We start from the raw sequence: 11720 nt of genomic DNA, 5'->3' as shown, positions 1-11720 counted from the left end.
AAAAACAATGGTTGGTAGTTGCAAACTTATAGTCATGGCTAGTTGTTTACTTGATTTGTATTGTTTTGAGTTGTGATTCTATAATCAAATTTGTTACAGCCCAAGAAAGTTTTGTATTCTGTCTTTGCTTTACGTAGGCATGTAAACTTGTCAATTGAGTCCAATTTGGTGTCTACAGTTTATGTTAATTATGTTTCTGTGGCAAGTAATATCAAAATCAGTCGCAGTCGATGATATTAATTATTATAAGCAGCAAACACTCGGTTATCCTCAATGGAAGCAATGCAATTCATTTTCATGAAAAAATGTGATATCAATAGTACAATGATTTTCATGAAGCAATGCAATTCATTTTCAATTGAGGATAATCTGAAAAAAACTTAACATCATGAAGCAATACAATTCATTTTCATGAAAAATATGTTTTGACATTACTAATCATACTAACTGAAGCAATTAGCTTACCAAGCTGGATAAATAATGGAAGCAAGGTAAACTTGGTTATCCTCAATCCTCATCACCACTAGAGATTTGCTTCCTTGACAATTTCGAGTAATTATAATTGACAATACAACAGCAACACTTTGTAAGAACACTAGATCAGACATGCAGTGCAGGTTATGCCATCCTAAATTTGTGATACACACACATACACTGACATGGAACCTACAATTTTTCTTGTTCTATCTTCGTGTTTGATTTGCAAAATGTAGCACTATCACATCATGAGAACTACAGCTACAGGAGAAGCTTCAAAAAACAGTTCTTGAATACAACCTTGCAGAAAAGGAGTGGAGGGGAAAAGTGCTCACTGTTGAACTCCACCTCAGTTGGTGGTGCTGCAGAGGGAGAGAGGGCCGGCGACAGCAGGTAGATCACGGGGGTGGGCTGGTGGAGTGATGGTGCTGCAGATCTAGCCGGTGGCCGGAGCGGCCGCTCGTTCTCTTTAGGCGGCTCCGCAGATGAGAATTGGTGAGCAAGGAGGGGCGAGGCGTCGACGGCAGAGAGAGGCCGGTGAAGGAGGACGCTCGCTGGGTGGAACTGTGGACGGCGACCAGCGAAGTACGGACGTAGCAGGCGTGCCCCGCCGCGCCGTCGTGTGTCGTGTGCTCGTGTGTGTGTGTGGGAGATTAGATCGGCGAGACCTCGTTCGGTGTTTTTTTTTTATCAGCTCGTTGATGCGTGGGCAGTAGTGGGCTTTTCCGAGACAAAGCTGCATGGGGGGCATTGGACTGAAAATGGATTTTTACGAATTGGTCGGATCGGACAATCTGATCTTAAAAAAATCCCTATTTGACGCACTTTGCGTCATGTTTCGCATTGGTCGTTAGGATTGGGCCGGCCCGTTTAGGCATTTCAGCGTTCCCGGTTTTGGGAACCTTTTCAGAGGTTTCCAGCCGGTTTTCTATGGTTTTTGAAACTTCTAGGAAGTTCTTGAACTGGCTTTTTTCTATTCTGTTTTTTTTTGTTTTCATTTTACTTTTCTCTTCTTTTTATGATTTTATTTTAATTTATTAACTGTTTTTTCTTTCCGGTTTTATTGTCTTTGTTTCCAATTTGCTTTTTATTTTTATTTTTTATAAAATATATAGGAAATTAAAAAATGTTGAAATTTCAAAAATATTATTCGAAATTTAAAAAAAAACTTTTTTTAAAATTTTGTTCAGAAATTTGGAAAAGTGTTCAGAAGTTTTGTTTGCTTCTTTCCAAAAAATAACCGAATGTTCATAAAACATATAGAATTTTCAAATTTTTTAAACAGTTTCCATTCTTATATGTATTAAAAAATTATTCGTGTTCCCAAAATTTGTCTGGGATTTTCAAATTGTTCCTTTACTTCAAATTTTGTTCTCCAAATTCAAAATATATTTGGGATTTTCGATTTTTGTTCCCATGTTAAACTTTTGGTCTCGAATTTAAAGAAAAGTGTCTAAATTAAAAAATGTTCGGCATTTTTATTTTTTTGTCCCCATGGTCAAATTTTGTTCTCTAAATTCAGAAAATATTTGGGATTTTAATAAAAATCCCATGTTGAAATTTTGTTCTTGATTTCAAAAAATGTTCGGGATTTCCAATTTTTTGTTCAAAATCAAAATGTATTCATAATTTTGAACATTTGGTTGTGTTTGTCAAGATTGTTTGGAAGTACAATTTTTTGCTCATTTTTTGGAAATCTGCTCGTGACTGTTTTCAAGTGCTATGTTTTGCAGCTGGATTTAGGTCTTCTAGTATCGTGTTGTACTTCTGTCAGTAGAACTCGAAAGGCGCTTTGGCTAGCAGCACTCGCACAAATGAGTGTGCGGTCGCAGGTTCGAATCTCAACACAACTCTTCTTTTTTCGCATTCATCATTTCCCACCTCGCACCGTGTGGGCCGGCCCAGTTAGCGCACCCGCTTTGCGTCGGATTCCTATGTGACGCAAAATGCGTCGTATAGGAGGTCCCTGATCTTAATGCGAACCAACATGTGCTTGGATGATTAGGATAGTGGTATTCCAAGCCCATCAGGTCTTAAGTCTTAGGCTTGACATTGGTGTTCGAATTTTTCTGGATTTATTTCAGGCCTTTGGACGATGTGCACAACTCTTCTTTTTTCGCATTCATCATTTCCCACCTCGCACCGTGTGGGCCGGCCCAGTTAGCGCACCCGCTTTGCGTCGGATTCCTATGTGACGCAAAATGCGTCGTATAGGAGGTCCCTGATCTTAATGCGAACCAACATGTGCTTGGATGATTAGGATAGTGGTATTCCAAGCCCATCAGGTCTTAAGTCTTAGGCTTGACATTGGTGTTCGAATTTTTCTGGATTTATTTCAGGCCTTTGGACGATGTGCGTTCAGTGAGAGCAGACTAGGATGTGTGTGTGCACGTTCATAGAGATGAGTGTATGTGCGTATGTATGAGCATATGCGTATTTCTATGTTAAAAAAATCTGATCTTAAAAATGAATATCCGGCATCTGCGGGATAATGTGTGTACCATATCCTACTCCGAATCCAATTTCAATATCTGATATCCGGTTCTGTATCTAGCCTGATAGGTAAAGGGAGACAATTAAACCCGGACAATCGGCCGGAACTTAAGCCGGCCTCACACACTTCGCTTGATCCAAGTGAATCGTGCGGCCCGCATACCTGCCACGCATGCATCTTATTCCTCACGCCCACCGCTATGTCCCTCTTTCTTTATCCACTCACGCAGAGTCGGTCACCATTTATTCCCCCGTGTCTCTGCCTCCCACCGCGGCCTACCATCAATCACCTTCTAGCCGGCCATGAAAGTGGGGTGTGGTGCTCGAGCTGGCGACGGATCTGTGCGGGGGATGACTTTCGGCGATCAGAGGTGCGGTGCTCGAGGTGCCGCCGCCAGCTAGTTTTTGCAACCTGCCACAACGGCGATGGGATGCGCTGCAGAACCCATGGTCGCAATGACGGCCTCTTTGTTGCAACCGAGCATCCCAGAGCTAGAACCGGTGGCCCCCGCTGCTTCAAACGGCGAAAGGTCTTCACCCCGTGGAAACAGACCGTGGGTTGCGATGATCTGTGTTGGACTCGATGGCAACCTTTGCTGCAACCGGCATCGGTTTTTGTTGCCATCGGCCACACAATTTGCTGGAGCCAAACGCGCCCTCGCCGCCAACGTGGATTTCTGGTGGAACCAGTGTATGTTTTTGCTAGAACTACCTTATTGTTTTGCTACATTTGCCCGCTGGGAGTTCTTCCTATTTAGTTTGTTTTGCTGGAACCAACTTTAGTTTTTGCTCGAACCTAGTAATTTTTTGCTTCAACTACAAATGGAGGATTTGTTGCTTTGGTATTTTCTTCCCTGAACACGACAGTGTAAGTCGATGGGCCGCAGCGAGACGGGGATCCCGGTGATGTTGCAACCATGGTCACCACGCGCTGGAACCGCTCGGTGTCAGAAATACAACCATGGCGACCGTGTGCTGGACCCACCGCCGTCCGTGCTTTAATCCCGGCAGCAACGCAACAAGGATGGCAAGATGGCAGTGCGGCGGGAGATGCAACCGTGCTGCAATTGTGCAAACTGCTACTGCCGGCGCGCGTCGAGTTGGGGGAAAGCCCGAGCGGGGGAAAAGGGGGGCGCTGCATTGATTGCTCGATACGGTGTGAGGAGGTGGGGAGAACGAAGCAGAATCAGATCAAACGCGCCCGGGAGACACCAATCGAGTGGCTGCGCGGCGCCCGGTCCAAATTTTGGTCGGTCAACCGGCGCCTAACAGTCACCATAGGCAAAACCTTCTCCAATCATGTAAATCCTGATTCGGAATCGGATCAGGACAGAAATTATCCGATTAGGTTTCACCCTTAAAAAGATTAGCAGAGTTTCAATTTGATCAAGATTAAAAGCCATGCAAACATGGTGATGCATGAGATAAATATAGTTTTTGTATTCGTGCTATGGTTTACTTGTAATTCGTGTTCCACCCTGTGTGGTGAGTGTTGTAAGCCTGTAACAAACAATTATAAAACTATTATTCTTAATTAATATAAGGATTACTTTAAAAAAAATACACCACTCCTGTTTATGATAGCAACCTCAGAAACATGTCTTTTCCTAGTTAGAGCATCTACATTTGGACCCCCATATCTGACACAAACGTCCCGGCCGGTGATACGTCCATTTTGCATCATGCTTTTATATCAATATTTATTGCATTATGGGCTATTATTACACATTATATCTCAATACTTATGGCTATTCTCCCTTATTTTACAAGGTTTACCATGAAGAGGGGGAATGCCGGCAGCTGGAATTCTGGCTGGAAAAGGAGCAAACATTGGAAACCTATTCTACACTGCTCCAAAAGTCCTGAAACTTCACGAAACATGTTTTCGGAATTAATAAGAATTATTGAGCGGAAGAAATACATCAGGGGGCCCACACCCTGGCCAGGAGTGTGGGGGACGCGCCCACCCCTACTGGGCGCGCCCCCTATCTCCTGGGCCCCCTGGTGGCCCCCCGGTGCCCATCTTCTGCTATATGAGGGCTTTTATCCTGGAAAAAATCGTGGACAAGCTTACGGGACAAAACTCCGCCGCCACGAGGCGGAACCTTGGCGGAATCAATCTAGGGCTCCTGCGGAGCTGTTCTGCCGGGGACACTTCCCTTCGGGAGGGGGAAATCATCACCATCATCATCACCAACGATCCTCTCATCGAGAGGGGGTCAATCTCCATCAACATCTTCACCAGCACCATCTCCTCTCAAAACCCTAGTTCATCTCTTGTATCCAATCTTGTATCAAAACCACAAATTGGTACATGTGGGTTGCTAGTAGTGTTGATTACTCCTTGTAGTTGATGCTAATTGGTTTACTTGGTGGAAGATCATATGTTCAGATCCTTAATACATATTATTACTCCTTTGATTATGAACATGAATGTGCTTTGTGAGTAGTTACGTTTGTTCCTGAGGACATGGGTGAAGTCTTGCTATTAGTAGTCATATGAATTTGGTATTCGTTTGATATTTTGATGAGATGTATGTTGTCTTTTCCTCCAGTGGTGTTATGTGAACGTCGACTACATGACACTTCACCATTATTTAGGCCTAGAGGAAGGCATTGGGAAGTAATAAGTAGATGATGGGTTGCTAGAGTGACAGAAGCTTAAACCCTAGTTTATGTGTTGCTTCGTTAGGGGCTGATTTGGATCCATATGTTTAATGATGTGGTTAGGTTTACCTTAATACTTCTTTTGTAGTTGTGGATGCTTGCAATAAGGGTTAATCATAAGTGGGATGCTCGTCCAAGTAAGGGCAATACCCAAGCACCGGTCCACCCACATATCAAATTATCAAAGTACCGAACGTGAATCATATGGACGTGATGAAAACTAGCTTGACGATAATTCCCATGTGTCCTCGGGAGCTCCTTCCTCATTATAATAAATTGTCCAGGCTTATCCTTTGCTACATAAAGGATTGGGACACCTTGTTGCACTTTATTTACTTCCATTGCTTGTTACTCGTTACAATTTACCTTATCACAAAACTATCTATTACATACAATTTCAGTGTTTGTAGAAAAAACCTTACTGAAAACCGCTTATCATTTCCGTCTGCTCCTCGTTGGGTTCGACACTCTTACTTATTGAAAGGACAACGATAGACCCTACACTTGTGGGTCATCAAGACTCTTTTCTGGCGCCGTTGCCGGGGAGTGTAGCGCTTTTGGTGAGTGGAACTTGGTAAGGAAACATTTATATAGTGTGCTGAAATTTTCTGTTACGTGTCACTATGGAAACTAATCCTTTGAGAGGCTTGTTCGGGGTATCTTCACCCCGACCAGAAGAGCAAAGAGTTGCTCCTCAACCTTCTGAACTTTTTAAAAATATTTACTTTGAGATTCCTTCTGGTATGATAGAGAAACTGCTAGCTAATCCATTTACAGGAGATGGAACATTGCATCCCGATTTACACCTTATCTTTGTGGATGAAGTTTGTGGATTATTTAAGCTTGCAGGTATTCCTGATGATGTTGTCAAAAGGAAGGACTTCCCTTTATCTTTGAAGGGAGATGCATTGACATGGTATAGGCTATGTGATGATACGAAATCTTGGAATTACAAACGACTGAAGTTGGAATTTCACCAGAAGTTTTATCCTATGCGTCTCGTTCATCGTGATCGTAATTACATATATAATTTCTGGCCTCGTGAAGGAGAAAGCATCGCTCAAGCTTGGGGGAGGCTTAAGTCAATGTTATATTCATGCCCCAATCACGAGCTCTCCCGGGAAATGATTATTCAAAATTTTTATGCTCGGCTTTCTCTCAATGATCGCAACCTGCTCGATACTTTCTGTGCTGGTTCTTATATGCTGAAGACTATTGATTTCAAATGGGACTTATTGGAAAGAATTAAACGCAACTCTGAAGATTGGGGTTCCGACGATGGTAAGGAGTCAGGTATGACACCTAAGTTCGATTGTGTTAAATCTTTTATGGATACGGATGCTTTTCGTGGATTTAGCACTAAATATGGACTTGACTCTGAGATAGTAGCTTCTTTCTGTGAATCTTTTGCTACTCATGTTGATCTCCCTAAGGAGAAATGGTTTAAAAATAATCCTCCCATTGAAGTGAAAGTAGTTGCACCTATTACAGTTGAAGAAAAGACTATCACCTATAGTGATCCTATTGTTCCTACTACTTATGTTGAGAAACCTCCTTTTCCTGTTAGGATAAAGGATCATGCTAAAACTTCAACTGTTGTTCGTAAAAGTAATACTAGGACTTATACACCTCCTGAGCAAATCAAAGTTGAACCTAGTATTGCTATGGTTAAAGATCTCTTTGATGATGATTTAGATGGGCATGTTATTGAAGAAAATATGCCCTAGAGGCAACAATAAAGTTATTATTTATTTCCTTATATCATGATAAATGTTTATTATTCATGCTAGAATTGTATTAACCGGAAACATAATACTTGTGTGAATACATAAACAAACAGAGTGTCACTAGTATGCCTCTACTTGACTAGCTCATTGATCAAAGATGGTTATGTTTCCTGACCATAGACATGTGTTGTCATTTGATTAACGGGGTCACATCATTAGGAGAATGATGTGATTGACTTGACCCATTCCGTTAGCTTAGCACTTGATCGTTTAGTATGTTGCTATTGCTTTCTTCATAACTTATACATGTTCATATGACTATGAGATTATGCAACTCCCGTTTACCGAAGGAACACTTTGTGTGCTACCAAACGTCACAACGTAACTGGGTGATTATAAAGGTGCTCTACAGGTGTCTCCAAAGGTACTTGTTGGGTTGGCGTATTTCGAGATTAGGATTTGTCACTCCGATTGTCGGAGAGGTATCTCTGGGCCCTCTCGGTAATGCACATCACTTAAGCCTTGCAAGCATTGCAACTAATGAGTTAGTTGTGAGATGATGTATTACCGAACGAGTAAAGAGACTTGCCAGTAACGAGATTGAACTAGGTATTGAGATACCGACGATCGAATCTCGGGCAAGTAACATACCGATGACAAAGGGAACAACGTATGTTGTTATGCGGTTTGACCGTTAAAGATCTTCGTAGAATATGTAGGAGCCAATATGAGCATCCAGGTTCCTCTATTGGTTATTGACCGAAAACAGTTCTAGGTCATGTCTACATAGTTCTCGAACCCGTAGGGTCCGCACGCTTAAAGTTACGATGACAATTTTATTATGAGTTTATAAGTTTTGATTTACCGAAGGTTGTTCGGAGTCCCGGATGTGATCACGGACATGATGAGGAGTCTCGAAATGGTTGAGACATAAAGATTGATATATTGGAAGCCTATATTTGGATATCGGAAACATTGCGGGTGAAATCGGGATTTTACCGGAGTACCGGGGGGTTACCGGAACCCCCCCTCCCCCCGAGGGTTAATGGGCCTACATGGGCCATGAGGGAGAAGAGGAGGGCCGGCCAGGGCAGGCCGCGCGCCCCCTCCCCTCCTAGTATTAATAGGACAAGGAAGGGGGGGTGGCGCCCCCCTTTCCTCTTTCCCCTCCCCCCTTTCTTTCTCCACCAAGGCAAGAGGGGGGAGTCCTACTCCTGGTGGGAGTAGGACTCCTCCAGGCGCACCCCCTAGGGGGCCGGCCGCACCTCCCCCTCCCTCCTTTATATACGGGGGCAGGGGGGCACCTCTAGACACACAAGTTGATCATCGTGATCGTTCCTTAGCCGTGTGCGGTGCCCCCCTCCACCATATTCCACCTCGGTCATATTGTTGCGGTGCTTAGGCGAAGCCCTGCGTCGGTAGAACATCATCATCATCACCACGTCGTCGTGCTGACGGAACTCATCCCCGACACCCTGCTGGGTCGGAGTCCGAGGATCGTCATCGAGCTGAACGTGTGCTGAACTCGGAGGTGCCGTACGTTCGGTGCTTGGATCGGCCGGATCGTGAAGACGTACGACTACATCAACCGCGTTGTCATAACGCTTCCGCTTACGGTCTACGAGGGTACATGGACAACACTCTCCCCTCTCGTTGCTATGCATCACCATGATATTGCGTGTGCGTAGGAATTTTTTTGAAATTACTACGTTCCCCAACAGTTATTTATTTTTGTGGTGAGACTGCTAATATTGCTAGACCAGATACTAAGATACATAGACCTGTCGTAGGCATGCCTGTTATTTATGTTAAAATAGGAGATCATTGTTATCATGGCTTATGTGATATGGGTGTTAGTGCTAGTGCAATACCCTATGATTTATGTAAAGAAATTATGCATGATATTGCACCCATTGAGTTGGAAGATATAGACGTTACTATTAAGCTTGCCAACAGGAATACTATTAAGCCATTTGGGATTGTTAGAGATGTTGAAGTCTTGTGTGGGAAGGTTAAATATCCTGCTGATTTTCTTGTTCTTGGTTCCCCACAAGACGACTTTTGTCCCATTATTTTTGATAGACCCTTCTTGAATATTGTTAAAGCTAAGATTGACTGTGAAAAGGATATTGTTGAAATTGGCTTGGGGGATATGAAACATGAGTTTAATTTTGCTAAATTTTGTAGACAACCCTGTGATAGAGAATCACCTAGTAAGGATGAGATTATTGGTCTTGCTTCTATTGTCATGCCTCCTACTGATCCGTTAGAACAATATTTGCTAGACCATGAAAATGATATGTTTATGAAGGAAAGAAGGGAAATAGATGAAGTGTTCCTTAAACAAGAACCTTTGCTGAAATATAACCTTCCAGTTGAAATTCTTGGGGATCCCCCTCCACCTAAGGGTGATCCCGTGTTTGAACTCAAACCATTACCTGATAATCTTAAGTATGCTTATCTTGATGAAAAGAAAATATATCCTGTTATTATTAGCGCTAACCTTTCAGAGCAAGAAGAAGAAAGATTATTGAAAACTCTGAAGAAGCACCGCGTTGCTATTGGATATACTCTGGATGATCTTAAGGGCATTAGTCCCACCTTATGCCAACATAAAATTAAATTGGAGGAAGGTGCCAAACCAGTCAGAGATCCCCAACGACGATTGAACCCTAAGATGAAAGAAGTGGTAAGAAAGGAGATACTAAAGCTCCTTGAAGCAGGTATAATTTATCCTGTTGTTGATAGTGAATGGGTAAGTCCTGTCCATTGTGTTCCTAAAAAGGGAGGTATTACTGTCGTTCCTAATGATAAAGATGAATTGATCCCGCAAAGAATTATTACAGGTTATAGGATGGTAATTGTTTTTTGTAAATTAAATAAAGCTACTAAGAAAGATCATTACCCTTTACCTTTTAGTGATCAAATGCTAGAAAGACTATCCAAACACACACATTTCTGCTTTCTAGATGGTTATTCTGGCTTCTCTCAAATACCTGTGTCAGCGGGGGATCAATCTAAAACTACTTTTACTTGCCCTTTCGGTACTTTTGCTTATAGACGTATGCCTTTTGGTTTATGTAATGCACCTGCTACCTTTCAAAGATGCATGATGGCTATATTCTCTGATTTTTGTGAAAAGATTTGTGAGGTATTCATGGATGATTTCTCTGTTTATGGATCCTCTTTTGATGATTGTTTGAGCAACCTTGTTCGAGTTTTGCAGAGATGCGAAGACACTAGTCTCGTCTTGAATTGGGCAAAATGCCACTTTATGGTGAATGAAGGCATTGTTTTGGGGCACAAGATCTCCGAGAGAGGTATTGAAGTTGATAAAGCTAAAGTTGATGCTATTGAAAATATGCCATGTCCCAAGGACATAAAAGGTATAAGAAGTTTCCTTGGTCATGCGGTTTTTATAGGAGGTTCATTAAGGACTTTTCTAAAATCTCTAGGCCTCTGACTAATTTATTGCAAAAAAGATATTCCTTTTGTCTTTAATGATGATTGTGTAGAAGCATTTGAAATACTTAAGAAAGCTTTGATCACTGCACCTATTGTCCAGCCACCTGATTGGAATTTACCTTTTGAAAATATGTGTGATGCTAGTGATTATGCTGTAGATGATGTTCTAGGGCAAAGAGTTGATAAGAAATTGAATGTTATCCAGTATGCTAGTAAGACTCTTGATACTGCCCAGAGAAATTATGCTACTACTGAAAAAGAATTCTTAGCAGTTGTGTTTGCATGTGATAAGTTTAGACCTTATATTGTTGATTCCAAAGTTACTATTCACACTGATCATGCTGCTATTAAATATCTTATGGAAAAGAAAGACGCTAAGCCTAGACTCATTAGATGGGTTCTCCTGCTCCAAGAATTTGATTTGCATATTATTGATAGAAAGGGAGCTGAGAACCCCGTTGCAGACAACTTATCTAGGTTAGGGAATGTTCTTGATGACCCACTGCCTATTGATGATAGCTTTCCTGATGAACAATTAGCGGTCATTAATGCTTCTCGTACTGCTCCCTGGTATGCTGATTATGCTAATTACATTGCTGCTAAATTTATACCTCCTAGTTTCACATACCAGCAAAAGAAAAAGTTCTTTTATGATTTAAGACATTACTTCTGGGATGACCCACACCTTTATAAAGAAGGAGTACATGGTGTTATTAGACGTTGTGTGCCTGAGCATGAACAGGAACAGATCCTACGCAAGTGTCACTCTGAATCCTATGGAGGACACCACGCTGGAGATAGAACTGCACACAAGGTACTGCAATATGGTTTTTATTGGCCTACTCTCTTCAAAGATGCTCGTAAGTTTGTCTTATCTTGTGATGAATGTCA

General features: G+C 42.1%; 1 protein-coding gene across 1 annotated transcript in view; it reads right to left on the bottom strand.

The window, feature by feature from the left end:
- The window catches only part of LOC119364757 (COX assembly mitochondrial protein 2 homolog), a 4041-nt gene extending 2885 nt beyond the window's left edge, over window positions 1–1156 (bottom strand). Inside the window, exon 1 of the mRNA XM_037630276.1 lies at window positions 813–1156. The gene's annotated coding sequence lies outside the window, so the exon portion shown is untranslated. The remainder of the gene's footprint in view (window positions 1–812) is intronic.
- Window positions 1157–11720: the final 10564 nt, after the last annotated feature.

Source organism: Triticum dicoccoides, chromosome 2B (genome assembly GCF_002162155.2).
Source record: "Triticum dicoccoides isolate Atlit2015 ecotype Zavitan chromosome 2B, WEW_v2.0, whole genome shotgun sequence".
NCBI classification, from domain to species: domain Eukaryota; kingdom Viridiplantae; phylum Streptophyta; class Magnoliopsida; order Poales; family Poaceae; genus Triticum; species Triticum dicoccoides.
Note: the sequence above shows the minus strand (reverse complement) of the source record. Positions and strands in the feature narration are given on the sequence as shown.